Raw genomic sequence first — 25,667 nt, forward strand, 5'->3', positions numbered from 1 at the left:
TTTGATTTGTATTTCTCTAATGACCAGTGATGATGTGCATTTTCTAGCTCTGTCAACTGAGCTGTGGTCAATCCTAGCAGCTGTGACACTCCCAGAACAATTAACATATGTAGAACCCAGATTTCAATAATGTCCAATAAAAGGAACTAGGGCTTTTTGGGAAAATGGCTGATTTCACAGCTCAGGCAGAGAAAATACAAGATAAACCTGCAAAAATTTGTGGCACCAGCATGTAAGAAATTCTTGAAAAAATATTAGTTTCATACTGAAAAGACAACTTGAAGGAGCTCCCAATAATTAAACCTGAGACAATTTAAGCAAAAAAAAAAAAAAAATAGTAATGACTCACAAGTTTCAGAATAACTCCAATTCTCTTTCACCAACACACAAATATTTGAACTTCAATTTACAGATTGATTTATATAAAAAGTGGTCCCAGAAACAGTCATGGACCCCCATCCCTCCACCCACACATGTTTTGGGGAGTTTTATCTCCCAAAATAGTGGGAAAAAAATTCTTTGCATTTCCAGTAGTAAGAGGAGGAAAGTAACCGTTTTGAAATACATCTGAGAACCCTTTTTTGCAGGTCCTACCCACTGCAGAAAGTATTTTACTAGAGCTTAACCTATAGGTGTTTTGTCAGAGCCTAACCTATTTTACGTGGGTTTCTTACAGATAATAATTAGTTGGGTCTTGGTTTTTTGTTTGTTTGTTTTTGAGACAGGGTCTCCCTATGTTGCACAGGCTGGTCATGAACTCCTAAGCTCAATATCCTCCCCACTAAGTCTTCCAAGTAGCTGGGGCTACACAAGTGCACAACCATTCCCGGTGTGTTTTTAATGTACTCTCACAAGCTCTGTCTTTTAATTGGCGTTTTTAGACCACTGCCATCTAAAGTGATTATTGATACAGTTGGCTTAATTTCTACCATATTTGTTACTGTGTTCTACGTGTTGCCCTTGTTCTTTGTTTCATTTTATGTTCCACAGGGTTTTTGTCTTTTGTGGGATTAACTGAGCATTTTACGTGATTCCATTTTCTCTCCTTTCTTAGCATATCAATTCTACTTTTTTTGTAAAACTTTTCTTAACAGTTGCCCTAGAATTTGCAAAACACATTTACAACAAATCCACTTTCATATAACACTATATGGCTTCATGGGTATTACAAGTACTTTACAATAACAAGTAATCTGAATTCCTCCCTCCTGTCCCTTGTATCATTGTTGTCATTCATTTTACTTATACATAAACACGCATAAATATATATACACACACACACACACACAGATATACATAAACATACATACATATATATATACACACACACAGATATACATAAACATACATACATATATATATACACACACACACACACAGATATACATAAACACGCATAACTGCTCTAAAATATAGAGTTTATTAGTTAAAAAGTAGTCTCAGGCTGCAGTACCAACAAGGCAACTGGTGGGAGGAGATGCAAACAGATGAGGGACGAACACACCCTCATCTCCTATCCCACCTCCTTCCTCTTCTACATCTAGTTCCTAAGTGTCGAAGGGAACTCCTGGAAGGATAACAGAAGCAGGGTTCTCTTACATATCATGTCACATGTAACTGGGAAGGAAGGTATCCCTGGTTTCACTTGGGATGATACGGCTGCTGCTAACAGCTCCTACCGATGAGACTGTGTAAATGTTGGGTCTAGTTTCCTTGGGTTGGTGATCACTTTCTCCTTGCCTGCTCAATCATTGGGAAACCCTTCCAAGAGGGACAGACATGTCTCTCTTTAGCCCCACGATCTATCCAGTAGCCAAGCCTAAGTGTGGCTTCCTAAGGAGGGCCGATCACTGGTTAGTCCTATCACTCCTGCCCTTGCTCTAACCCCTCATGAGCTTCAGTGAGCAGTGGATACTGAAGTCTTCTTTCCTATTTCTCAGCTTCCTAAAGTGAGACTGAGTTGGGCTTTCCCCATCTCATTTCCAGGCACGGGGTGCCTTCTCACCCTGATGAGGGAAGTTATCACTGCTGGCCATCCTCTCTTCAGAAATTTTTAGACAACAAGCAACTGACAATCTTTATTCACATATTCACATAACTGCAAACTCAGAGAATCTCTTCTAAATCATCTCCAACTTTCCATTTCCATAATGGAAATCTTGGACATACCTTTTATGCAAAAACAAAACTGGACTTACTCATATTTCCTAAATAGTTTCCACATTTAACTTCACTTAATCTAGTCTCTCTGTCTGAAAAATTCTTCCTTTGATCTTTTCATAATGCATGTGTGTGTGCATGTGTGTATATATATAAGCACATATACATTTATATACAAGTCAACTTTACCCATCCTTTAAAGCCCTTCTCAGAAGTCACTTCCATGATTTTTTAATTCTACCCTGAATCCCATAACCTCCTAGTAGCCCTCTTTCCTTTAAGATGCTCTAATAAATACTGTTTATAACTTTATTGTATCATTTATGTCAGTTTCACTCATATTCTAGTTGTTGGCTTTCCATAGTAGCCAATAGACCAATGTGGCTATTAAAATTAAATGAATTAAAAGTAAATACAATGTAAAGTCAGCTTCTTTGTCACAGTAGCAATATTTCAAACACTCAGTAGTGCATGTGGCTAGTGGTTTCCACACTAGACAACACAGATAGAGAATAATTTCATCATCACCAAAAGTGACATTTGAAAGCACTGTTCTGGTGTTTATTGAAGTTACTTTATTCCTCCTCCTTTCAGCTCTGGTTAAAAAGGAGAGAGTGTTTGGAGATGAGGCTGGGAGGGTTGAGAAATTCTAGGTCCTAGGGACCTTGTGAACTATGCTGAGGTTTTGTTCTAAACATAATGAGGCTGTGTCTGGGGGCTCACACCTATAATCCCAGCACTTTGGGAGGCCGAGGTGGGAGTATTACCTGAGGTCAGGAGTTCGAGACCAGCCTGGCTGACATGGTAAAACCCTCTCTCTACTAAAAACACAAAAATTAGCCAGGTGTGGTGATGCATGCCTGTAGTCCCAGCTACTTGGGAGGCTGAGGCAGAAGAACTGCTTGAACCCAGGAGGCAGAGGCTGCAATGAGCCAAGATCATACCACTGCACTCCAGCCTGGGTGACAGAGGGAGACTCTGTCCCAAAAAATATATATATAAATAAATATAAATAAATAAATAATAAACATAACGAGAGGTCATGGGAGGATTTAGATGTTAGAAAGATCATTCTGGCTGCTGAATTGAGAAAGGACAGTAGAGGAGCAAGAGGGAGGAGGGAGACTGGGGAGGCCATTGGAGAAGTCTGGGGGAGGCCATTGAGAAGTCCGGGAGAAGTCCATAGTGATGGGTGGGGGCTGTACTGGTGGAGGTAGACAGAGTGGTCAGATTCAGTGCATATTCTGCACATGGGACTTACTGATAGGTTGGCTGTAGGATGTTAGCAGGAAAAAAATTGTACCACCTCAGTTTTTTGCATAAATGAATGGATAAACTGTGGTACTATTACCTGGCATTGGAAAGACCAGGGAAGAAGTAAATTAATTGTTCAGAGGAGAGAGGTTTGAAATTTTAGCATGTGAAAGTGTTATATCTAGAAGCAAATTATTTGATTCTGGGGCTACTACTCTTTATAGGCTTGCTACCATGAAGGCTGTCACCTTTCCTCTGGGTTCCAAGCATTTGCAAAAGCCACCACCTGGACACTCAGTAGACCATTTTAATTTGAGGTCCAGTGAACTTTGGAAGAAAAAGAGCCTTCTAAAATCATCTGTTATGGCTCTTATTACAAAGAGAGAGAAAAGCTAAAGACCCAGAGAAGCAGGAATATCCATATTATTCTATGCATGTGGTGGACATTTGTTGCTTGTTTTTATTGCCTGACTTCCAGCCTGATAACTGTATTTGATCTCTCTCTAGTGCAGGGGTTGGCAAACTATGGTCTGTCATCTGAATCTGGTCTGCTCTCTGATTTTGTAAATAAAGTTTTATTAGTACACAGTCATGCCCATTTAAAAAAAATATGGTATCCGTGGCTGCTTTTGAGCTACAATGGCAGAATTGAATGACAGATTGTATGGCCCACAAAGACTAAATTAATATTTACTACGGGGCCCTTTTCAGAAGAAAAAAATGCTGATTTTTGCACTGGTGGAACCATTATTCCCCAAGTTTCAGCCCATGAGCTTTGGGTAAAGCTGACCCCACTCATGGCCTCTAAGACTTGCTGGGCTAAATCAATTTGCACATTGACTCCCACTGTCATAAGTAATGGGCTCAGAGGTAAATGTTAGCCTCTGCTTGTCTAAACCATGAAAACTCAAGAGTTTTGTTGGGACTTCTGCGACAAAAACTGTAGCTTTTTGTTCTGGTTCTGAGTCCAGAAAAATCTAGCTCCGGGAGTGCCGATAGCCACCTTGGAACAGCTTATCTGAGGCTGAAGTTAACACAAGGGAGAAAGAAGAGTTATACAGAGATATAGAAAGTACTCAGTCCTGGTGATATGTCTTCAGCTCCTTTATCCTTCTCTGTCATAGTAGCAATATTTCCAAAACTCATAAGTGACATGTGGCTAGTGGCTTCCATACTAGACAGCACAGATAGAGAAAATCTCCATCATCACCAAAGGTGACATTTGAAAGCACTATTCTGGTTATTTACATTATGATGATGATTATTATTATTGAGACTGAGTCTCGCTTTATTGCCCAGGCTGGAGTACAGCAGCATGCATCTCGGGTAACTGCCATCTCCACCTCCCAGGTTCAAGCAATTCTCATGCCTCAGCCTCTCCAGTAGCTAGGATTACAGGCGCACACCACCATGCCCAGCTAATTTTTGTATTTTTAGTAGAGACAGGGTTTCACCATGTTGGCCAGGTTGGTCTCGAACTCCTGACCTCAAGTGATCAGCCCACCTCAGTCTCCCAAAGTGCTGGAATTACAGGCACAAGACACTGTGCCTGGCCTATTCTGGTTGTTTATTGAAGTTACTTCATTCCTTCTTCACATGGGATAATGCAGAAATGTTCAGAATAGTGCAATAATCCCAAGCTTCCAAAGAATGACAATCTCTCTGTTTCAAGTTTCATTGCCTGGTCAGATAGTTGTACTAAGAACACTTCAAAGTAGCATTCAATCAATCAATCAATCAATTGATCAAAATAAACCAGAAACAACAAAATCTTAACAGTTTATACTTTGCTATAATTAATAAAAGGTTATGTTCTTCTGAGTCAAGGTACTTCATTTATGTAAGCTCAGAGAAGAGAGAACAGATTCACACCATATGGAAAGAAGCAGTGTGTTAAGTGAAGCCATTGGGAACTGACTTAATTTATTTAATGCTGATTTTCCATGAAGTGCAGAAAGTACGTTGCAAAGAATTCCTAACACTAGCAAAATTGGCAACAAGAATATTTCACACTTGTAAATGAAAAATGCAAATCGCCTACATCAATAAATCCCAGAAGATGTAATTAGGGACAAAAAAGTAACATTATTGGATACTCAAATACCTCTACAACTTCACTCCTAGCATCTGACACGGAACCTTGTGGCACTGTGACAGGATTAACTTTATGTTAACTCTCTAATTCTGTTAAAGTGCTGGTTACTGTAAAGGAGGCACAACGCTGTTCGAGGAGAGTGAAACATATTTTTTAATGACTGATTAATGCAAGAAGTCCTCTTTTTCAAACTAAATCAGTAAAAGAACTACTGGAAAACTTTTATTAATCAGCATTCCTGTAGAAACAAACAGCCCTGAAATTGCAGTGGTTTGTAACAACAAATGTTTTATTTTTTTTGCACAATTACATGTTGGCAGCTGTACCTCTGTCACTGTGGCTTTGTTCCTTGCACCTTCTTATTCCAGGAACCAAGCTAAAAGAGTAGCCCCTACTGGGGACATACCATCATTCTTGAGGCAGTGGGGAGAAAGTAAGAGGCAGAGCCAAGTCACACAATTCCCCTTCAAGCTGCTGCTTGGCTGTGGCATTGCACACTTCCAATGGCTGAAGCAAGTTACACACCAACCTGACCTGATGCAGGAAGTGTATGCTGCCAAAGTGGGGCTCTACAAGGAACACGGCAATGGTAAAAATGCATGATTATCTCACAGGACCAAGGATGAATCCTTGGAACAGCAATGCAATCTACCACAAGACCAGATTTGTACAACCAGCTTAAGTGTATCCTTCCTGCAATAGACTATACCAAATTTCATCTCTTTAAATTTTTAAATTTTAAATTGACAGAGGGTTTTGCTATGTTGCCCAGGTTTGTCTCTAACTCCTGGGCTCAAGTAATCTTCCTGCCTCAGCCTCCCAAATTGCTGGATTACAAGCGTGACTGCTCCTGGACACACCAAATTTTATAAGAATAAGTACTTGATCTTCCGTTCAATTCCACTCTTATGTTCAAGCCTATTCTTCCACAGCGTACAAAGACTTAACCCATGTCCTCTTTTTTCCAGACTGTACAACCAACCCATGAGGTAGTGTCATCCATAATCCTCCCAGGAATATCTGCTTCTTCAAATAAATGAAAGAACAGAAAGACCAATGAAGCTGCAAGAATTCTTTATTCTTTTTCTTTTTCTTTTTTTTTTTTTTTTTTGAGAAGGAATTTCATTCTCATCCCCAGATGGAGTGCCATCTTGGTGCACAGCAACCTTTGTCTCCTGGACTCAAGCGATTCTCCTGCCTCAGCCTCCTGAATAGGCGGGATTACAGGCATGCACCACTCACTACTCCTGGCTAATTTTTGTATTTTTAGTAGAGGTGGGGTTTCACCATGTTGATCAGGCTGGTCTCGAACTCCTGACCTCAAGTGATTCATCCACCTTGGCCTCCCAAATTGCTAGGATTACAGGAGTGAGCCACCATACCTGGCCACTGCCAAAATTCTTACTGCTAGAAATTGATGTGTTCTGCCGACTCTTTTTGACACACCATGCTACCTACTATGTGCAATTGTCCTATTTGGGAAATGGAAAGGCCAGGTAAGGCCTGAGTGAAGAGGGCTTTTCAGTGTCATTTTAAGACCTTAATAAGCTCTGAGAATTCTTACTGTGGAGGTTCCTCTCTACCACATATTAAAAAATCAAAACAAACCCTCGTCCTACATTAAATATAATTCAGGACTGTAAATTTTTTGAAAGGATGTTTATAATTTTGCTTTGAAATTATTTGCCTACAAGTAGCACTTGATTTTTGGTTGGCTATGATTTGTTAGCTATCATCACCATGTACACTTAGGAATTCTTTCAAAGTAAGAAATCCCAAATTCCAAAATTATTTTCAAATGTAATGAAATTAGTATGCATCCTAAATTTTACAATTAATACAGCTGACATAGTGTTATAGTCACAGATTTCAATTTCACATTTATTACTTTCAATTTTCCCATTTCTGATATTATTTTGAGCCTATGCATATTTTTTCAGGTCTCAGTCATTTTCACGGCCCTCTGAAAAGCCTCTGTGCCTATGCTGCCCAAAGAATTAAATAGCCCCAAAGATGCATTATCCCAAAACTATTCTGGATGAGAAAAATATCCATCCTAAAAATGGGATTTCAGAAATAGAACCTTAAGAAGAAACTAAAATAAAAAGATATTTTGCAAAGGTCAAAGAATAGAAGCTATGTGTGAGACAGCAGGACAAAAGCTAGAAACTTGAAATTAAAACTGAGGAACAGGAGTGAAGGGGAGGAAGCGGAGAGAGAATGCTTAATGAGTAAGATGCAGACCTTGCACCCCTGTGGCCTCAAGGAGGTGGGGCCTGCTTTTGAAGGGCTTGCTCTTAAGTATTAGACATTTTATGGTGATCTGGAGCCAAAACTATGCCTTCACTTTCTTGCTCCAAATAACCGCTCCCCAGACTCCAGAACTCCTGCCCTGACACCATTCTCTCTCTAGTTTTCTGAGAGGCCTCTTAGCTCCCATTCCATGCTCCCTGCGTGCTGCCTTCCATGAGTGGGCCCTAGGGTCCCTCCTTAGACGTTGGGCTGTCCTAAACTGAGCTTTCAATTAAGAGTCTCTGACTCTAATCCCAAAAAAGCCTATATTTTTTCTGATGTATTTCTCCCTTCTTGATTTGATTTGTCTAAAGCAAATTGTCTCCCCAGTTGTAAAGGCGGATTCCCTCCTTAAGGCAAGTTGCATTTCTGCATCCAAGATTCAAAATGAAGTCTTGCTATCACTTTTATACTTATACTTCTAGCCCCATTACTGTTAGAGTACGGTGACCTCAGTGATTAAAGGATTTCTCTGACTGTGATAGAGCATCTCAGTCCTCTGACTTTTCCCATTTCCCACTGAATTCATGTTTTCAGTCTGAAGACCACTAAGTTTCAGGTTTTGAAGCAGAGATAATTGTTACACCATCGGTAAAAGTATTTCCATAGGTTCTAATGATAAAATTAGACGTCGCTTCACTCAGTCTCAGAAAGAGAACTTCTGGTATCTAATTACTGCTTGTTTTTTTAAGTTTCTGTTGTTGTTGCTGTTGTTTTACTTTTAGTAATAATGCCCTGATGGGTGAGAAGCAAAAGTGTAAGTCTGAACCTCAAGCCTAATCTCATCCCATCTTCTTCATGGAATGAGCAGGCAAGACACAAGCAGTCTGTGATCATGGGGCCATTAGGAGCTGCTCATTCATGGTAAAGAGCTCTTGTGGAAAGATGTATCAACGTATCGACCAGAGGGGGCATGGCTGCCCACCCCAATCTCAGGCAGGTTAGGAGGGAAATTGAGGTGATTGAGCAGAGCACATCGCAAATGAGGCTGATGGAGAAAGAGGCTTGGAATTGAGTGTGCTGGACACCCTGCACACCCGCCCACATCTGTCCTGATGGTATCAGCTGGAGGCCACTAGGAGTGCACGACAGAGTGAGTGCCATCCTTGGAGTTACAGCGTGTGCCATATGCGTCATTGCCCACAAAGGGCCTGACACAGGGAACGGAGCCTGGTAACAGAAATGATGTTGAAAGCAGGACAAGCTGCCAGGAACCAGAAAAGCCATCCTCTAGGTCTGTATGTGAAAATGCAATCTGAGATGCCATGGAAATCCTTTACCACTGCACAGCCCAGAACCGTCGCCACTAGCCACACACGGTTACTGAGCATTTGAAATGTGTCTAGTGCAACTAAGGAACTAATTTTTTACTTATTTATTTATTTATTTAGAGATGGAGTCTAACTCTGTTGTCCAGGCTGGAGTGCAATGGCACAATCTTGGCTTATTGCACTCTGCTTCTCGGGTTCAAGAGATTCTCCTGCCTCAGCCTCCCGAGTGGCTGGGATTATAGGCACGTGCCACCATGCCTTGCTAATTTTTGTATTTTTAATAGAGATGGGGTTTCACCATGTTGGTCAGGCTGGTCTTGAACTCCTGACCTCGTGATCCACCCACCTCGGCCTCCTAAAGTGCTGGGATTACAGGTGTGAGCCACTGTGCCCATAAGGAATAATTTTTAAACTTTATTTAATTTGAATTTATTTAACTTTAAAAAGCAATACTCTGTTCAGTTATTGAAAAAGTTTAATATATGACTAAAATAATTTAAGTATATGACTATGTTTTCAGTCATAAATTTTATAAAATCTGTACACAAATCAGTTATTTTCAATGGAAATTTAGTCTGAGTTGAGATGTGCTTTCAAAGAGTGAGTATAAAAAGTGTAATACATATCGACACTTTTCTAATGATTACACTTTTAAATAATAACATTGTATCAAGTTTAAATAAAATATATCACCTTTACCATTGTATTGAGTTTAAACAAAATATATCACCTTTATTATGCATAACATATTAATATAGTATTAAAATATTAATAGATTAATTTAATATATATTTAAATATAAATACACTAAACATTTGTATATTTTATGTAAAATATATAACTATATAAATTATCAAGTAATATATGTAAGAATATAGTAGTGTGTCATTGAAACTAATTTTAAGCATTTCTTTTTAATTTTTTAATGGGACTCCTGAAAAATTTTAAATTATATACATGACTCATGTATTTCTATTAAACAGCACTGCTCTATTACATGGTTGGTGTGTATATCCATCTAAATTGTTTAATAAATATAATTTTAATGGTTATATACTATACAAACTATTTGGTAACCATTTTTTCCACTTCTCAATATGTCAAGAACATCTTGTCATAGCAATAGATATTTATCCACAACCTTACAAAGACTAAACTGAATGAGAGATCCTTATTTTCTGGCATGAACTTACTGCTGAGCATATTATTTGTGTTTGATCTCATTCCTTAATTAGACCTCCTCCTAAAATACTGAGGGCAGAGCAAAGAGGTAGCAGGCAGGGGAGCCCTGGAGCATGCATTGAGGTGTGTTTCCAAGAATCTAAGTAGAGACTTGGATGAAAGGAGTGTTTATGAGCTCAACTTTTCATTATTACATCTGCGCTAGTTGTAGTAACAATAACATCATCTGTCGATAGTATCTATGGGCCATTCTCTCATTCAGGTTTATGATCAGGCGATAAATACCATTTTTAGGAGGTGACTACATAGTTGACAAACCATGCAGTACCCACAGACTGCCTCCAAGCAACCAGCACAAAACAGATCAATGAGACTTGCTGCACTGAAAGTCTTGTAAGAGAACAGGGAGTAATAAAGTCTCAAAATAGATTCTCTAATAAGAAAATTTTTCCTTAAATGTCAACTTTTGAATTTCAACTCAACCATAGCAAATCTGGACTTCTCGTAAAGAATAATTATTCTTACATGGAAATGTACAGCGTTTGATATATTGAATATACTGGCACAGAAAGGCTAAATTATTTCACAAATTTTCAGATCCCAAAGGGGTAGTTAATGGCACCAATACTCCTTGCACAGTAAAAATGGTCTAGAGACAATATTCACCAATAATGCTGCTTCTCAGAGATGCAGCATGGTATTGGGAAAAAATTACGGGTTTCTAGTGTTTCAACAACCTGCATTTAAATCCTGGATCCACATTTACCAGTTGTGTGACCTTAGAATGTAATTTAACCTTCCTAAACCTCAGTTTCCCCATCTTAAAAGGAAGCAGTAATAAATGCCCTGTATGTCAATATAAATATCAAAATTTAGGATTTCATTCAATGGATTTTTGAAGCATTTATTTTGTGCTAGGAACATAGTAGCGCATATATAAGTGCTAAGTAAAAATTATTTTTTTTCTTTTCCCCCTTATGTTACTTAAACATCTAACCCAGCTACATTGGAGAATACACAGGTAAAAGAGCAAGGATAGGAAGAAAATAAAAATAAAACATGACACCCTGCCATAAAAGACTAATGAGATTACATACAGTTTGGGGATTTTTACCCCCTCATTTCACTTGCTCCTAATGATTTTGTTTCAAAAGACATGGCAATGGAAGTCCATACCATGCGTCATTTGCTCTTTCTTTTGTATTACACTGACATCATGTGGCCATCTGAAGACATCTCTAAAAATTGACAACTGTCATTTCCACATTTTTTTATTTTTTTTTTATTTCTTTTATTTTATTATTTTTTTAAAAGATGGGGTTTCCCCCGATGGCCAGGCTGGTTTTGAACTCCTGACCTCAGGTGATCCACCCACCTCGGCCTCTCAAAGTGCTAGGATTACAGGCGTGAGCCACCGCACCCAGATTTTTAACCTTTAGCTGCAGAGATGCCATATGGGTAGCTGAATCTCTACATTTGAGAGCTAAACGACAAAACAAGTCCCTTTTGGAGGCTTTAAACATACTATATATGTAGATAATTCTAAGAATTCAGATTAGTTGAATAATTTGACATATTCTTTTGTGCTTTAGTTAATAAAATATTTATTGATTTTGTTTGTTTGTTTTAGGGAGACAAGGTCTCACTCCGTCACTCAGACTGGAGCACAATAGAGTGATCATAGTTCACAGCATCAAATTCCTGGGCTTAACCTAGCCTCCTGCCTCAGTCTCTAGACTAGCTAGGACTACAGGCACAAATCATCATGCCTGGCTAATTTTTCTTCTTTTTTGGTTGAGACAGGGTCTTGCTATGTTGCCCTGGACAGGTCTCAAACTCCTGGCCTCAAGTGATCTTCCAGCCTCAGCCTTCCAAAGCTCTGGGATTATAGATGCGGGCCACTGTTCTCGGCCCACTAGTCTTGATGTACACTTTAGTATTTTTCTTTTATGATTTGGAGACAACTTATAAACATTTCTGTAGGCCTTTAAAATGTTATGTCCATAAGCACTGCATCTAGAGTTCCTGATAGATGAACTACTGTTTTATGACAGAGCTTCCCAAACTTTAATCAGAATCATCAAAATCCTTGGCACAGTGCTTGTTGAAACAAAGATTGGTGATGTCTATCCCCAGAGTTTTTGACTCTGGAGGTCTGAGGTAGCATCTGAAAATTTGCATTTCTTACAAATTTCCTGGTGATGCTGATACTCCTGGTCCCAGCACAGCATTTGAGAACCACTGGTGGTGTGTTTGCAACTGCTAGAATTCGGTGCAGACCATGAGCGAGGCAAACTCCATGTAGAGGAGCAAGGGTATGTGCGGCTGTATAGGAGACATTTGGTTTTGACCATTTGGCAAGAGGTACTGTCCAAAAGACATGGTGGTGGTGCAGCAGGCAGCGGAGTTCCAGATTTTCTATTAATTTGTAGAAGCCTCCTGAGAAGGTCACTGTCCCTCTCTGGGCTTCAGTGCTGCCTGCATAGAGTGGGTTTTGAGGATCAAAAAATTATAAGATAGCAAGGCACTGTATCCATGAGAGTTGTTACCTTTATCAGTATTAAGTGAGAAGTGAAAAGAATGTGGAAGCAAAATTTTCTTTCTTTCCCTTCCTTCCTTCGTTTCTTCTTTCCTTCCCTCCTTCCCTCCTTCCCTCCTTCCCTCCTTCCCTCCCTCCTTCCTTCCTTCCTTCCTTCCTTCCTTTCTTTGAGATGGAACCTCACTCTGTCACCCAGGCTGGAGTGCAGTGTTATGATCTTAGCTTACTGCAACCTCCACCTCCCAGGTACAAGTGATTCTCCTGCATCAGCCTCCTGAGTAGCTAGGACTACAGGTGCGTGCCACCAGTCCCAGGCACTTAAAAAAAATTTTTTTTATTTGTAGTAGAGCCAGGGTTTCACCGTGTTAGCCAGGATGATCTGGATCTCCTGACCTCATGATCCGCCCACCTCAGCCTCTCAAAGTGCTGGGATTACAGGCATGAGCCACCACGCCCGGCCCGAAGGCATAATATTCTTGAAATAAATATATGCAGTCTCAACAGTAATGCAATGCAAGAGAACAGGAAAACCTGAGTGAGAAAGAGGTTGTTTGGCACAGCATTGGTTATGGCTAAAAAGTGCTCAGGACCAGCTACTCTGCCATAGCTGCAGAATACAATTGCTAAAAATCAAGTGAACTAAAGACGGTAACCTCATTGTGTAAATGAGGCAGGAGTAAAACTGCAGGGGCAAACTGACCTCTGAACCTAGCAAGATCCATGTCCAACAGCGACACCTTGTGGCAATGACTAAGATAGCTGCATTGAGGGACAATAGACTCCAGTTCTCTCTGGGACTTGGAAGAGGACCAACTCCCTTTTATTTAATAATCCTTAGGAGTTCTTCAATAATTTGGGGAAGAAAGTAAGACCTCGAAAGAGAGACATTGGATTCTTTCATAAAGAATAAAATCCAGGCATCTGGATTTTTAAAAATTACACAGAAAAATTATGACCATATTTGTCTATTAAAAATCAGTGATACAGGTCATCCCTGTAATATAATATTTGTTTCTGCCGTGGGAAAGTCAGGCAGGACTCAGTCTTCTATATCCAGATCTGTAAAGGGCTCAAATAAGCAGAGAAGGAGCAGCTGTCACTCGTCCTACTCTGTTGTTAAATGTATCTATGGGTGCTTAGGACTGCTTGAGTGAATGACCTTAGGTGTTAAGAATTTGCTGGATGGATTTATGTTTCTGAGCTGTAGATAAACTGAACATTCTCCCACTACAAACATAGAAATTCTGGGTAAAATATAGCCAACATTATTTAAAATGCATTGTTGAACTCACAAGAAAAAAAGAGGAATTCTACGGCCTTCAAATAATAAGAAATTTAAAACTATGGCTATTAGTGCCAAATAACACGGTGGCCACCCTGGGAGGGAGGAGGGTTTCTATTCCCAGTAACCAAAAGTCTGCAATTTTAGCACCCACATAAGCACAGAATGTAAAACCCTGAATCCAGCAGATGAAGCTGAAACTATGACCACCACCCCATGGCCATCCCCACAACAAAGCCAATGAACCAAAACCTCATTGAAGGGTGGCCTAGAAAAAATCCACCCACTCGCACAAGGAGAAACAGTTTGAACTGTCTGAGTAGAAAAACACTTTTCCCCAGCATCTGTATCTGAATCTTCCCGCAAAACTGATTGAGGTTTGAAATAGCACTACCTATGTAGTCTGAGAATCCCCAAGCTGGGAGATAAATATAAAAGTCCGAAGATACTAATATCTCCAGGATGTCTGACTAAAGTGAACAGGAAACCTCTTCAGAGAGGCATATTTCCAAGTCAGGTTGTAGAGATTTCCACAAATGAAGCCTAAGATGAGTTCACAATTCAAAATTACAAAACATATTTTAAAATGTTATTTTAAAATAACACTTTAGTACCCCAGCATTTATGAGAGAATGTTGAGATACAAAAGAAGGAATAATAGGCCACACCCCACGAGTTAACAGAAAGGAGGAACAGAACATCAGTTAGGGATGGGGACGGGATAAGGACTAGGTCTCCACTCCATGCAAGTGGAAAATGACTGCTAGTGGCTCTCCTGAGCTCTGTGTTAGGATATTCTGACGCCATGTCCAGGCTCTATGGAAAAGCTTCATTGTCATATTCACTGTTCTCTTCCTATTGGAAAAGTTTGTTTATTTTCTCTCTTTCTTTATTTGTCAATCTTCCCATACAAATGAAAACAACTCACTTTACCCAAAGCACTAAAAAAACAAACAAACAAAAAAAACAAATCAGCACATATTTATCTATGTGTCTCTCTTCCCCACTCTCACCAACACCTGTGACTGTTTTTGACACATAGAAGCCGCTCACCTGTTTTTGTTTTTGTTTTTAATTTTTGTGGGTACATAGGAGGTATATATATGGAGGAGGTACATAAGATATTTTGATACTGGCATGCAATGTGAACTAAGCTCATAATGGAGAATAGGTTACCCATCCCCTCAAGCATGTATCCATTGAGTTACAAAGCATCCGGTTACACTCTTTAAGCTATTTTAAAATGCACAATTAAGTTATTATTGACTACAGTCACCCTATTGTGCTCATATAGTAGGTCTTATTCATTCTTTCTATTTTATCGTACCCATTAACCATCCCTACCTCCCTGCCAGGCCCCAGCTACCATTCCCAGCCTCTGGTAGTCATTCTTCTACTCTCTATGTTCATGAGTTCAATTGCTTTGATTTTTGGATCCCACGAATAAATGAGAACATGCAATGTTTGTCTTTCTGTGCCTGAATTATTTCATGTAATATAATGATCTCCATTTCCATTCATGTTGTTTCAAACGACTGGATCTCATTCCTTTTTCTGGCTGAATAGTACTACATTGCATATCTGTACCACATTTCTTTATCCATTCATCTGTTGATGGACACTTGGGTTGCTCCCAAATCTTAGCTATTGTAAACAGTGCTGCAACAAACATAGGAGAATATCCCTTCAATATACTGATTTCCTTTCTTTTGCATCTATATCCAGCAAAAGTGAGATTGCTTAATCATATCGTAACTCAATTTCTAGTTTTTTGAGGAAACTGCAAACTGTTCTTCATACTGTTTGCACTAATTTACATTCCCATCAATAGTATCCAAAGATTCCCTTTTCTCTACATCCTCACCAACATTTTTTATTGCCTTTCTTTTAGATATAAGCCATTTTAACTGGGGTTAATTGATACAGGATTGTAGTTTTGACTTGTATTTATCTGATGATCAATGTTGAGCACCTTTTCATATGCCTGTTAGCCTTTTGTATGTCTTTTTATAACTTTTATTTTAAGTTTAGGGGTACATGTGTAGGTTTCTTACATAGGTAAACTTGTGTCATGGGAATTTATGATTGTTTAGTCACTCAGGTATTAAACCTAGTACCCATTAACTATTATTCCTGATGCTAACCCTCCTCTCACTCTCTACCCTCTAACAGGCCCCAGTCAATGTTGTTCTTCCACACATGTCCATGTGTTCTCATCACTCAATAAGTAAGAACATGCAGTATTTGGCTTTCTGTTCCTGCCTTTGTTTGTTAAGGGTAATGGCCGCCAGCTCCATCCATGTTCCTGCAAAAGACACGATCTTGTTCTTTTTTACAGCTGCATGGTATTCCACGGTGTATATGCACCACATTTTCTTTTTCCAGTCTATCGGTGAAGGGCATTTAGGTTGATTCCATGTCTTTGCTATGATGAACATATAAGTGCAGGTGTCTTTAAAACAGAATGGTTTACATTTCTTTGGGTATATATCCAGTCATGGCATTGCTGGGTAGAATGATATTTCTGTTTTCAGGTCTTTGAGGAATCACAACACTGTCAAACACAATGATTGAACCAATTCACACTCCCACTAACAGTGTATAAGCATTGCTGTTTCTCCACAACCTTGCCCGCATGTGTTACTTTTTGACTTTTTAATAACTGCCATTCTGACTATTGTGAGATCGAATCTCATTTTGGTTTTTATTTGTATTTCTCTAATGACTGGTGATGTTGAGGTTTTTTTCATGTTTGTTGGCTGCATGTATGTCTTCTTCTGTTCATATTCTTTGCCCATTTTTTACTGTTTTTTTTTTTTGGTATATTTGTTTAAGTTTCTTATAGATGCTGAATAACAGACCTTTTTTGGATGTAAAGTTTGCAAATACTGTCATTCTGTAGGTTGTCCGTTCACTCTGTTCATAATTTTCTTTGCTGTGCAGAAGCTCTTGAGTTTTATTTCGATCACACTTGTCAATTTTTGCTTTTGTTGCAATTGCTTTTGGTGTCTTTGTCATGAAATCTTTACCTGTTCCTATGTCCAAGACGTTATTGCCTAGGTTGTCTTCTATTGTTTTTACAGTTGTGGGTTTTACATTTAAGTCTTTCTTCCATCTTGAGTTGATTTTTGTGTATGCTATAAGGAAGGGGCCCAGTTTCAATCTTCTGCATATGGCTAGCCAGTTATTCCAGCACCATTTAATGAATAGAGAATTATTTCCCCAACTGCTTGTTTTTGTTAGGTTTGTCAAAGATCAGATAGTTGTGGTGTGTATCCTCATTTCTGGGATCTCTAATCTGTTCCATTGGTCTATGTGTCTGTTTTTGTACCAGTACCATGCTGTTTTGGTTACTGTAGCCCTGTAGTATAGTTTGAAGTTGGGTAGTATGATGCTTCCAGCTTTGTTCTCTGTGCTTAGGATTGCATTGGCTATTCAGGCTCTTTTCTGGTTCCATATGAACTTTAACATAGTCTTCCCTAGTTCTGTGAAGAATATCAATGATACTTTAACAGGAATAGCATTGAATCTACAAATTGCTTTGGGCAGTATGGCCATTTTTATGATATTAATTCTTCCTATCCATGAGCATTGAATGTTTTTCCATTTGTTTGTGTCATTTTTTCTTATTTTTGGCAGTGTTTTGTAGTTCTCCTCATAGAGATCTTTCACCTCTTTGCTGAAGACTGGGTGCAGGGTCCTGCTGGAGATGGTGCTGGCTTGGGGGCAGAGCACTGATGGGAGCAGATCTGGGTGCCTTCTCTATGCCCCGCAAGCAGAAGTGATTGCTCAGGGTGGGAGGAGGATCCACTGTTCTCTGCACAGTGTTAGCACAAGGGCCAGGTGCTGGAGCAAGAGTTGGGGGAGCTGGCTGGCTCTGTGCCCACTAAGACTCTGTCTTCAATGGCAGTCAGAAGGGGCAGAGGGGGCAGACTACATGCCCGAGCACTGTCAGGGTAAGGAAAGCAAAACCTGCATGTGCAGACTTGTGCTAGCAAAGAGATATGAGGAGTTTCCTGGGCCAAGGGAAGCTGCAGTATGGTGAGGGGTGGATGGGCTGGTGTGTGGCCTAGGGGCAGCCTTGCTGGAGCTCTCCACCAGTCAAGGACCGGCAGCCAGCACAGGAGCTATAGTGCAGCCTCCAGGGCACCCAAGACTGCCCTGCAAGCAGGTGTGGCCAGGCTGGGGCCCCAGAATGGCCAACAGACCAAAGGGTGCTCAGGTCGAATCAGCCCTGTCTGATGGACAAGACCCCCCTGCAGAGTTCAGGATGCGCAGTTCCCCTAGGGCTAATGTCTCCTATGGGAGCAAGTCAGACCTGGGGACATGGTCGTCCCTGGCTGCGCTCCACTGCAGGTGCTCCTGCCTCAAACCCTTCTGGCTCCGTATCAGCTGGCTTGCCATCCTACCACTTCTCTAAGGAGCTCTTCCTGCCAACTTGAGTGTCCACAGTGACCCAGGGATCTCCTCCTGCCGGGGTCCAGAGGCCCATGGTGAGAGCAGGTTGCTCCTTGTCGGTTTAACTCACCCATTCCCCTGGAGCTTCTGTGGTCCAAAAATCAGTCCCAGAGAGCAGTATCCCCAGGCACCATTCCCAGATTTCTTCTGCAGCCCAGCTTGTATCTTCCCTCCATCCACTCTCAGTGCCTTCCCTCTGAGGATCTGTTAGGAACATGCCAGTCATCTGGGTCCCTCTGTGGGAGCTGTTCCACCTGACTGTGTCTACCTGGCTGCATCTAGCCATATTTTGCATTCCCCCCACTCCTCCAGCCATATCTGCATGTCTTCTTTTGAGAAATGTCTATTCAGATCTTTTGCCCATTTTTTGATCAAATTATTAAATTTTTTCTTATAAAGTTGTTTGAACTCCTTATACATTCTGGTTATTAATCTCTTGCCAGATGGTGATTGGTAGATCATGTTTCATGAAACGAACTTTCTTTTCCTCTTTACTAAGCTACCTGTCTTCCTGAAATCTTCAGCCTGAGTAGTGACACCAGCTGGCTACAGGCATCAAAGGCAGCAATCAGCCCTCAGAAGACAGTCCCAGTGGGGCACAGGAAGTCAGCTAATGAAAGGGCTAGCCGCCGAACCTCCTCTTATGCCACTTAAAAGCCGCTATTTTTACTCTTTGCAAGGTATTTTCCACTTCAAAATTGCTGCTTTTCCCCCCTTGATATATCCCTTACTTCCCAATTAAATTTCAGGCATGGTTTATTCCAGTTTGAAGCCAAAATTCCCTCTGAAAAGCTATCTCTCCAAACATGGTTTTATGAGGAATGCTAACAGACCTGGACTGTGGGGTGTTGAGGGCACCTTTGATATGGCCCAGAGCACAAACAGCCCTGTCTCCTCCAGGGAGCACTGCCAAACAGATGACCACTTTAAATAGACAGAACTCCACCTCTGCCAGCCTTGCCCTCCTCCCCTTCACAACCCACATCCGAAATCTCTATCATCCACACTCCTCTGTTTGGTCTGGACAAGAGAGTGACTTTGACAAGGCTCTCAGAATATTCTCCATGAACGCCAGCATTCCTCTTTGGGGTCTGGTTAACCACAGTGGATGAGTTTCGTTTCCCCTTTTCACGGAATTATAGAAGTTAGTGGACAGATGCAAGACTGTAGAGATCTGATTACTTAGAGTGGCAGAATCAAAAGGAAAAGGAGAAAATAGCTTCACAGAGAAAATGGCATTTGAGCGAGACCCTAAAGGAAATGGGAAAGGCAGCCGGTGGGGAGGGAAAAGCATACACAAAGATGGAGAGAGAAGATGTGAGGCGGATATGGGGCAAGCCAAGGGTCACCACCTGAGAAAAATATAGCAAATATTATGAAGATGAATAATAAAAAAATAATGTTCATAGGTTAGTTGGGGTCAGATCGTGGAACAAAAAAGAATTGGAAAATCATTCTGTGGCAATAACAAAAACCACAACCATTTAATGAGCATCTATCTACCACCTGCCAAGATCTAACATAGCCACTGAGGTTACCATGAAGTCTCAGACACGGGCCTCAAAGTTCCCTCTAGGAACACATTGGCTAATGTCTAGCCACTAGGCTCTTGAGAAACACATGTTATAAAATAAGAGTATTTTACCCTGTGACATAAAGAAAGTGTTTTAGGAAACCAGGGGCAAGGGGAGAAGAGGTGGTGAGGGGAGAGTGGTCAAGTTCAGTGTCACTGCAGGGGAAGAATTTGGACTGAGCTTTGTAGAGTGAGATGATGAGACGCTTGGGGACTGACGGTGTATTAGTCCATTTTCATGCTGCTATAAATAACTACTGAGACTGGGTAACAAATGAAGAAAAGATGTTTAATTGACTCACAGTTCTGCAGACTTCACAGGAAGCATGACTAGGGGACTTCAGGAAACTTACCGTATTTGTCTGTTTTCACACTGTTAATAAGGACATACCCAAGAATGGGTAATTTACAAAGAAAAAGAGGTTTAACTGACTCACAGTTCCACGTGGCTGGGGAGGCCTCACAATCATGGCAGAAGGCAAAAACACATCTTACATGGTGGTAGACAGGAGAGAATGAGAGCCAATCAAAAGGGAAACCCCTTACAAAATTCAGATCTCATGAGACTTATTCACTACCTCAAAACCAGTATAGAGGAAACCGCCCCATGATTCAGTTATCTCCCACCGGGTCCCTCCCATAACACATGGGAATTATGGGAGCTATAATTCAAGATGAGCTCTTGGTGGGGACACAGCCAAACCACATCACTTACAGTCATGGCAGAAGGTGAAGGGGAAGCAAGCACCTCTTCACATGGCGGCATGAGAGAGAGAGTTAAAGGGGAAGTGCCACACACTTTTAAACCACCAGATCTCATGAGAACTCACTCGGTATGATGAGAACAGCAAGCAGGGAATCCATCCCATGATCCAGTCACCTCCCACAGGCCCCTTCTCCAAGTCAACATAAGGTTTGGGCAGGGACACAAATCCAGACCATATCAGATGCGATATATGGGCAGGAAAAGGGATGTTGTTCAGGCAGAAAGCAAGTGTGCTTAGATCAGTGTAATATTACTAAATACTGAATGAACAGCTGGAGGTGAGGGAGATCTTGGTTGGCAGAATTACAAGACTTCTATTGTAAATGCTTCCATTGTGGATAATTTCAGACTACAATGTGAAGTCAACCAGCTTGCAAAACCTCTGACAATTTATCAATTGACTCCCATGAGTAGGTGGATGCTGGCCCCTGCACGCCACTGATGGTTTGAATATGCCGAATTCGAGGTGACTGGTAAGAATTACAGGTCTGTTGTTCCACCGAGAAGCTGAGCCAAAGCAGGGTCTTCAAAGACTCAGTGGCTGGCTGCGTTTGGGGAAGATGGCATTGAGTAGGTAATCTCCAGGTCTCATGCCCTTATTCAACGGAAACGGCTCTGCTGTAAAATCTGTTTATGCTCAAACAGTATGCACCACTTCACCCGTTTAGAGGCACCCAATGAAACAGTATTACAGTTGATACATAAATGAAAAGCTAACCTCAGATTCGCAGAATGTTGACTAATCCTTCCAAGTAGTCCTGAGTATACTCCAAAGGCTCTTATGCTGATACTTGGTTCTTGTAATCGCTTACTGCCACCTGCTGGGCGAAGAGATGTAGCGCTCAAGGACAAATTGTATCTCAAGAACAAATTTAACCCTAAGCAGCTATAACGTCCAGTTCTTGGTCCTGCGGTGTCACTACAGTTGTGAAGACAGAAGCCGTTGAAAAATGACAGTCTAGACAGTTCAGAGAAATGTCCCCAGAGGCAGCTGCAGCCATTGCAAATCATTCTGAGAGCTTCCACATGACTGGTGAAAGTCCCACTGATTGACCCAGACTTCAGTGACCCCTGAGGTACAAGGAAAGGCATTTTCCCCCATACGATGCACCTGTCAGTGTTCAAAGATCCCAGTGATATTCCAACACACAGGCCACGCCCTGGTTCCCCAGAAATTCCCCTGGTAGTTGTGTATCGAGTTCATGAGCACTCTTACATCAAATACCCCTAACATTTCCTAACCTAAAAATATCCAAGGATGATACTTCACTGAGATCTAATATTTAAAAGACTTTGTATTATAAATTTAAAAACAATAGCCAGGTGTGGTGGTACACACCTGTGGTCCCAGTCACTTAGAAGACTGAGGCAGGAGAATAGAACATAACTGCAAGGGCTAAATATAGTTGATGACTTACTTTTCTCACTTCACAAGGAAGAGGACTTCATTATAAGAAGAAAGAAACAAAAACACTCAAAAGAAGGTACAAAAGAGATTTTAAACTTACTGATGGGCTAATTATTACTGTGATCACCACTTTTCATATAATTACCACAAGGTGAAATTTACAATTATTTATGAATATGCTGCTAATATGGATATTTAAACATTTTGCCAGGAGTGCAAGTTTTTCTTTGTATTATTTATTATTTTTTCTAGGTGTGTGTTTTTTAGAAAATAACTACTATCTAGTGTGATCCTTTGGTGAGTCACCTGCTCAACATCACATGACAACTATGGTTTGAATGTGTCTCCCAAAAAGCATGTATTGGAAACTTAATCCCTAACACAACAGTGTGACGAGGTGAGACCATTAAAGAGGTAGTTAGGACACGCTCCACCCTCACGAGTGGATCAAGGCTATTATCTAGGGAGTTGGTTTGTTATAAAAGGACAAGGTTAGTTCATTCTTCTCTCACTTGCCCTCTCTTGCCCTTCACCTTCCTCTATGGGATGACATAGCACAAAACTCCTCATCAGCACTGGCACCTCGATATTGGACTTTTCAGCCTCGAGAAATGTGAGTCAATAAATTTCTGTTTTTTATTTAAAAAATAAAATAAAATAGCTACTGTTTAATACAAAAATGGAAATGTCATAAACATAACAACTAACATTCTGATTTACCTTGATTGAGAAAAATTAAATAGAGTGGAGTTTCTTGTACCTTAGAGTGGTGCATAAATTCAGATGTTACATTTATTTCTAAAAACAGAGAATACTAATATCAACCAAGAAAAAAAGAAAAAAAAAAACCCACAGCTAACATCATTCTTCAGGATGAAAGACAATACATTCTTGCTAGAATCAGGAACAAGGCAAAAATGTCCACTCACCACTGCTTTGCAGCATGGTACTAGAAGTTCTAACCAGTGCAATAAAGCAAGGAAAAGAAATAAAAGGCACACATATTGGGAAGAGAAAAACAAAACTGTCCCCTTTTGTAGTTAGCATGATTGTCTATCTACAAAAGTCCCAAGGAATCCACCAAAAACACCTCCTATAACAAAATTAATTGTATTTCTATATACTAGCAAGGGAAATGTGGAAGCTAAAATTTTAGATACAGTAGCATTTACAATCACTAAAAATGTTCTTAGGTGTGACTCTAACAAAAGCATTCTAAATGAATGGAGAGGCATCTGTGGTCATTGATCAGACAACTCAACATAGTTAAGATGTCAATTCTCCCCAAATTGATATATAGGTTTATTGCAATTCCGATCACAACCCCAGCAAGAAATTTTGTCGATGAGGACAAAGACAAGATTATTCTAAAATTTATATGGTGCTGGGCACAGTGGCTCATGCATGTAATCTCAACACTTTGGGAGGCCAAGTTGAGAGGATTGCTTGAGTCCGGGAGTTCAAGATCAGCTTGGGGAATGAACGAAGAGACCCTGTTTCTTTCTTTTTTTTTTTCTTTTTTGGTTTTTTTTTTTAGAGATTGAGTTTCTGTCACCCAGGCTGGAGAGCAGTGGTGCCATCTCAGCTCACTGCATCCTCCCGCCTCCCAGGTTCAAGCAATTCTCCTGCATCAGCCTTCCCAGTAGCTGGGATTACAGGTGCACATCACCACACCAGGCTAATTTTTTGTATTTTAGTAGATATGGGGTTTTGCTGTGTTGCCCAGACTGGTCTCGAACTTCTGAACTCAGGCAATCCAACTGTCTCGGCCTCCCAAAGTGCTAGGATTACAGGCATGAGCCACCACGCCCAGCGGAAGATCCTGTTTCTATAAATTAAAAAAAAAAAAAAAAAAAAGCCAGGTGTGGTGGTACACACCTGTGGTCCCAGTCACTCAGGAGACCAAGGCAGGAGAATCTCCTGAGACTGGGAGGTTGAGGCTGCAGTGAGCAGTGATTGCGCCACTGCATTCCAGCCTGGGTGATAGAGTGAGAATTGTCTCAAAAATAAAATAAAATAAAATTTATGTGAAAAGGCAAAGGAACTAGAATAGCTAAAAATAAACTTGAAAAAGATGAATCAAGTGGGAAGACTCACTCTACCCAATTTCAAGACTTACTCTGTTGACACAGTAAACAGGTTACATAGTATTGGTGGAGGGACAGTTGCATAAATCAGCGGAACAAGATAAAGGACCCAGACCCAGGAAAATACACTGAACTGATTCTTAACAAAGGTCAGAAAGCATTGTAATGGAGGAAAGATAGCCTTTTCAATAAATGGTGCTGCCAGCTATTGTAAATTCGTAGATAAAGATGTAAATCTCAACCTAAATCTCACACATTCTATAAAAATTAACTTAAATTTTTAAGTCATAAATTTAAAAGTAAAATGTAAACTATAAAATTTTAGAAAAAATCATAGGCAAACCTTTTCAGGATCAGGGGTTTGATGAATTCTTAGACCTGATACAAAAAGCATGCTTCCTAAAATAAAAAGAAATGATAAATTAGACTTCATCCAAATTAAAAGCGTTTGTCTTACAGAAGACCCAGTAAAGATGTGAAAATACAAGCTGCAGACTAAGAGGAAATATTTGTAAACCACATATCTGATAAAGGAGTCATGTCTAGAATTTATAAGAACTCTCAAAATGCAACAGTAAAAAATTAAACTATTCACTTAGAAAACAGGCAAAAGACCTGATGAGGTATTTCACCAAAAAGGATACATATATGTCAAATAAGCACATGAAAACATATGCAACATCATAATTCAGTTGCGAAATGCAAATTAAGATCACTATGAGCTATCACTGCATATCTATCAAGTCAAATCAATGAAAAATAATAACAGTGAATGCCAGCAAGAATATGGAAAAACATAGATGTTTCCACATTGCGGGTGGTGATGTTAAGTGTGATGGCCGCTCTGAAAAATAGTTTGGCAGTTTCTCAAAAAGAACTCAACATGCACTTACTAAACAACCTAGCAATCATCCTCCTGGACATTCAACTCAGAGAAATGCAACTGTATGTCCACAAAAGAACCTGCATACAGTTGTTCATAGCAGTGTTAGATGTAACAGATAAGAAGTGGAAATAACTGAAAATGTCCTACAGTAGGTGAGTGATTCGACAAACTGTGGACATCCATACCAGAAACACAACTTGGCTGTAAAAAAGCAATAAACTATTGATACATGCAGAACTTGGTTTGATTACAAGGAAAAGTGCACTAATTGGGGGGAATAAAGGCAATCTCAAAGGGTTACATACTGCATGATTTCATCTATATAACATTGAAGTTACAGGTCACTACAGGTTACAAGCTTAGTTTATTCTCTGCATTAGATTTGCATGATTTACTTGTCTGTGTCTCTTTATT

The 25,667-nt window shown here is 40.2% G+C and overlaps 1 long non-coding RNA gene across 1 annotated transcript in view; it reads right to left on the reverse strand.

Moving 5' to 3' along the window:
• The window catches only part of LOC105732381 (uncharacterized), a 325,595-nt gene extending 303,917 nt beyond the window's left edge, over nucleotides 1-21,678 (reverse strand). Inside the window, exon 1 of the long non-coding RNA XR_010336610.1 lies at nucleotides 21,591-21,678. This is a non-coding gene — a long non-coding RNA (uncharacterized LOC105732381). The remainder of the gene's footprint in view (nucleotides 1-21,590) is intronic.
• Nucleotides 21,679-25,667: the final 3,989 nt, after the last annotated feature.

Source organism: Aotus nancymaae, unplaced genomic scaffold, assembly GCF_030222135.1.
Source record: "Aotus nancymaae isolate 86718 unplaced genomic scaffold, 86718_ANA_hifiasm-v0.15.2.pri h1tg000040l, whole genome shotgun sequence".
NCBI lineage: Eukaryota > Metazoa > Chordata > Mammalia > Primates > Aotidae > Aotus > Aotus nancymaae.